This window comes from Rhamphochromis longiceps, linkage group LG17 (genome assembly GCF_057381845.1).
Source record: "Rhamphochromis longiceps isolate RC_006_pf linkage group LG17, R_longiceps_female_GT1.1, whole genome shotgun sequence".
Lineage (NCBI taxonomy): Eukaryota > Metazoa > Chordata > Actinopteri > Cichliformes > Cichlidae > Rhamphochromis > Rhamphochromis longiceps.
The window spans coordinates 19,242,825-19,248,228 of NC_140573.1; positions in this window are offsets into that span (position 1 = coordinate 19,242,825).

Here is a 5,404-nt window from a genome sequence, read left to right on the forward strand (position 1 = left end):
CGCTCACCTGTCCGTCCGCGCGGCGCTGTGCTCTGGATTCAGCCGTCACACTCGCAGCATTTTAAGCAGACTTTGCCCTCCCCGAGCTGACGTGTGTGTGTGCACGCTCCGTCACGGAGGGGGAAACAAACACGCGCACATGCTGAACGCGAGAGGGGCACAGAGCTCCGGGAACACCGCAGAGATGCGGGATTCTGAGAGTTTGCGTGCGTAACGAACCTGTTGTGTCCTGCGCGGGCTCAAGGTTATCACAGGGGCTGCCGTGTATTCCTTGACGTGATGTCACGTTTGAAACAGCACGCATGCAGTCACAGCGAAGACGTGTGGAGACAAAGAGCGCGAGACTTTTCATGCAAAACGCTCAAATTTCAGGCAAAAAAATCCGCTTTTTCATTCAGAATTTGCAGTCGAACGAATACCTGTGGATCCGTGATGCGTCCTCCTCCCGCCCTCTCACTCCTGTCAGGTGGCGTGAACGGGCAGACACAGACAGGCTCTGCAATGTCACGCTGCAGCCGCTCCACACAAACCCGCGCTGACGTTTCCACAGCAGCTCCCCCATCCACAAGTTGTGCACGACCTGCGAGTCTGTGCTGTGTGTGCATGAAACAACAATAAACAGGAAACAATAACAACAACAACAACAACAATAATTATTATTATAATGAGAGAGCAGTGACAGCATGGAAGGTAAACACTGCGTGTGCAACAAGTCCAGAGGAGGGGTGCATGTTTGTGTGTGTGTGGGGGGGGATCAGGGAGAGTTTCTGGGCTGCAGCTCAAAGCAGTGACGTGTTTTCCTAAAATAGTTGGATTTCTCCCAGGGCCTCAGGAAAAGTTTCTTTTCCCATGGAATAGCCTGAGGGAGCTGCAGGGGAACATGAAAAAAGAGCTGACATGAAAAGGAAAGAGCAGATTTGCAGCAGAGATGAAGACACAGCACGTGAGTCCTTCAGAAATACAAACAGCAGCTGGGATGAAACCTGGACTAATTCTGACAGCAGGAGAAACACTACATGTCCCCTCACCCAGAAGTCTGCTCCCTTTTCTTATGCTGCCAAAATGTGAAAACTGTTTTTCCAAAGTGAAGTCACATGTAAAGGGTCAGACTCATGCAGAGAGGAAACACTCAGAACACCCCCCCCCCCCCCCCCATAGGAAAAAATACTCCTGATTACATTTTCCTTGAGGACATTTCCTAAAGTGCTAAACATGTTCATACCGAGAATGATGTAGAAATGAAATTCAGATCCAGCTGCTTGGGGTTAATGAAGGAAAACTGTGCTTCCAGGGAATCTTGAAACTGACAATTTGACGTCATGTGATAAAGTATAAATAGCCCGGCCCTTCAGGCTCACTTATGTGATATCAACACATTTTATGCTTTTCTTGTTTAATTTTAATTGTTAAACTGTGAAAAGGTCACAGTGTGGAGCATCCTCTTGGGCATTAAATAGCCCACGAGCAGAAAAACAATCGCTACTGACCAAAAGGACTAAATGCCTCTGACGCCCGGCTCAGGTCAGCTCAGACTTGTTTAATGGGTTTAAAAATGCTCGTTTGCTAATAGTAAAATTCTTTATTTTTCCAAAATTGACAAAAAACAGTCTTTTAAACTCACATTCTCTAATGTGGGGGACTTCTCTGGTTATAAAGAAGATTATATTGAGGTTTTTAAGTTAATGAGCCTCCTGCTTACATCATTTCTGCCTAGTTCTGTGGAGAAAGAGTGACGACCACCTGCTGAAGTTCAAACTGAGCACAAGAACGATGAAGAGAGGTGATTTAAGTGACTTGGTTTCAGAAATTGCTGATCTGCTGGGATTTTCCCAGGCCAATAAGGCCACCAGCAGAAGATCACACCAGTGAGTAAGAACAGGAAACTGAGGCTATAATTCTCACAGACTAACAAAAAGCGACACTGTAAGATGGCAAAATGCTTACTGCTCTGACAAGTCTCGATGGTCGAGTCAGAGTTTGGTGTGAACAGCACGAATGCATGGATCCGATCCTTAGAGCATCACTGGTGCATGGTGGAATGGGAGGTTTTCATCGTTGCTATGTAGCTGACAAGTCTGGATCAACTGTACGATGGTATCATGTTAACATGGACCAAAGTCTCTGAGGAATATTTGCAGCACCCTGATGAATCTGAGCCATGAAGCATTAAAGCAGCTCTGAAGCAAAAAGGAGAACACTGTAATAGCAAGTACAGTGTTGGAGCAGGTAAACCAACATAAATATTTACACTAACTGCTTTTTTAGCATTTTAGTAGTGCATTATTAGCGATTTATTAGAGGCTAGTGTAAATATTTCTGTTTGGTTTCTCACCCTGTGGAAGCTGCACAAGGATCCTCTGCATTACAAAGTGCAGCTGGCTGGACTCACAAGGCCTTTTTGTTTTATGAAGCAGTGTTTCCAACATTAAATTCTTCTCCGTGCTTCCCCACATGCTCACCTCATTATTCAGGCCCTGATATTCTGACTCATACTGAAGTCCCGACTTCAGCTGCCTGCAGACGACCTCTTCAGTCTGACACTACCTCATTTCCTGTATCCTGTGAGCTCATTGGTGTGATACACTCACACACACTCATACGTATAAGTCCTGGATTTCTTCTTTCCACATGTTACTGTGAGGATGTTTTAAACTCACTGTGCTTCTCCGCTGGATTCTCTGGCAGCTCATCAGGTTACTGCAGAACATCTGTCAGGCCACCAGCTCCAAAACACTCCAAAACACTCCTGAATGTCTGTGATGAGGTCATCCCACACAGTCACATGTCACGGTTACAGTCGTGACATAATATCACATTAATTTGACAAATTTCCAACCCTTAGAGTTCAACTCAGGTGGTCAAGTTGTCCTGAGGAGCTTCAGATCAAGACAATCTCATCTTCTGCAAAGTTTTATTTATATTCTGGATGAAGAAAATGTTTTGGGATATAAAATAACTAAAAATCACGATAGTTCTGTTTAGCGCCCCCTGGTGTCTGGATGCTCTTAAACTATACGCTCCAAATATGCCATTTAGTCATTAATCTTATCCAAGAAACATTTTATTTGACTTTTATTTTAATGACTTGTGGAGAGGAAGTGTGAGAACTGAACAGTGTCAGAGATTCATTGTCCTCTTACTATTAACCCACATAGAGAAATTAGTTAAATTTTTGTCAACCTAATCATAAAAGTTAATTAATAATTCTTACGTAATTTTTGTCATTTTGTGAAGTCATTGAAGTTAAAGGGAATCATATTGGCTCAAACAACTGACATCAAAACTCTACTTTTCTGTCGAAACATAGATGCGATGAAGGTTAGCGAGAAAACCACAGCTCAGAGGTCAGAGCTTGAACCTGACTATCTATATTAGTTATTGGCTCAGTCATGTGGGTCTAGAGGCTGGCTGGTGACTCCCTGGCAACCACTGGCGTCTAGGGAAAGCTGTGTATTCCCACCTAGTTGGCAACTGGTTGCTGGCATTTGCTTGCAGTGACTGTGAAATCACTTGCTGTTATTGCTGCAGTTATGCAGATCTAGAGAGTAGTCAGTAACTCTTGTGATTAAAGCATCTGAACAAAATGGGTTAGGCCCCGAAAAGTGCGATGCAAACCAAAAATAGAAACTCTTTAACTTCAAAGTAAAAGTTGCACCTTTTTAACCAAATTGGTTACAACAGTAAGACATGACTTTTACTCTGAAGACGTTTCCAGTTTGCATCACACTTTTCCAGGTTTCACTATCACTCCACAAGAAGTTGGTTAGAAAAGGTTAGCTGGTAGAAAGGTTACCATCTGCCATGTAAACTATGGGTGACTGCAGTAATCTGCTACCAACTAACGCAGAAACAAGAAGGTTTTAGGAGTTGCACCCTCTTTGTGACCACACGTGTACCTGGCGCCAGACATTAACCACTTGCCAAATATTTGGGGACCACACATTTTTCCATAGTGGCCAGAGGTTGCCAGGAGCCACTGTCCAGTCCCTAGGTGTGACCTTAGCGGGCCATCATCGAAACATTTGAGATACTTACTTTTCGGACGTTTTTACCACGACAGTTTTCTAAGTCTGAGAAGAGGAGCTCTTGCTGCACGACTCCACTCCTGACCACCTTGGCATGTTTTCCACTATTTGTTAGTTATGAATGGGTCGCTGCAAGCTGACATGCAAATACCACTGAGATTTACTGAGCTCATTAGCGCTGACCAGCTCAGCTCCAGCACCCTCTTTGAATGACCACAGAGCGTACAGAGGATTTTTTTTCCCACCCTCAAATTCTTTAGACTGTCACTTTAATGGATGTTGGTGGACGTAAATTCTGAACTCTGCAGTTCTGGATCACTTACGGAGTCTGACATGAAATATGGCAGAAGTCCTCGAGGATGGTGGGCCTCGGAGAGCAGAAACATGTATACTTTGAAACGCTCCAGGAGCATGACAGCTTTTTTAAGATACTATCATCTATGTGAGAGGGAAGTTCTCAGATACTTCACTTCAGTGGAATATGAAAAAATATTATATTTAAAGTAAAAAAAACAAAACAAAAACAGAACAATGCTAACATTAATGCAGGGCTGTATTTGAATGTTGTAGCTGATCCAGGAACAGCTTGTTGGAATTAACTTCAAGCTGTTAGAGTCCTAAAAATGAACTTCAGGTTACCTCCAAAGGGTCAGGGCATAAGTCTGACAGCTCGCAGAGATTCCACATCTTCAAATGTGGCTTTCTGTCAGATGTCATTGCCGACATTCAATTCAATTCAGTTTCATTTATATGGCTCCAAATCACAACAGCGAATACCTCAAGGTGTTTTATATTGTAAGGTAAAGACCTACTATAACACAGAGAAAACTCTAACAATCAGATGGCCCCTATTATCTAGCACTTGGCAACAATGGGAAAGAAGAACTCAGTTTTAACAGGAAGGAACTAGGCTCCGGGAGAACCAGGCTCTGGGAGGGGTGGCCATCTGATGCCATCTGATGCCACCGCTTATGTGCGATTTTATGACAGCAGTTAATCATCATCAGTCTTACCCAGAAACATTTTCTCCTCCTTCAACGTTGGCTCCTGGAGCTGAAGCTTTATTTTCTGTATGAAGCTGATGATTATAAAACAGTCTGATGTGTCCGTGACTTCAGTGTCAGAAGGAGGTGGGGCTTTTTGGACACTCGTGTGATCTTGAGCGATCGTGGCTCAAGAGTTGGGAGTTCGCCTTGTAATCGGAAGGTTGCCGGTTCGAGCCCCAGCTTGGACAGTCTCGGTCGTTGTGTCCTTGGGCAAGACACTTCACCCGTTGCCTACTGGTGGTGGTCAGAGGGCCCGGTGGTGCCAGTGTCCGGCACCCTCGCCTCTGTCAGTGCGCCCCAGGGTGGCTGTGGCTACAATGTAGCTGCCATCAC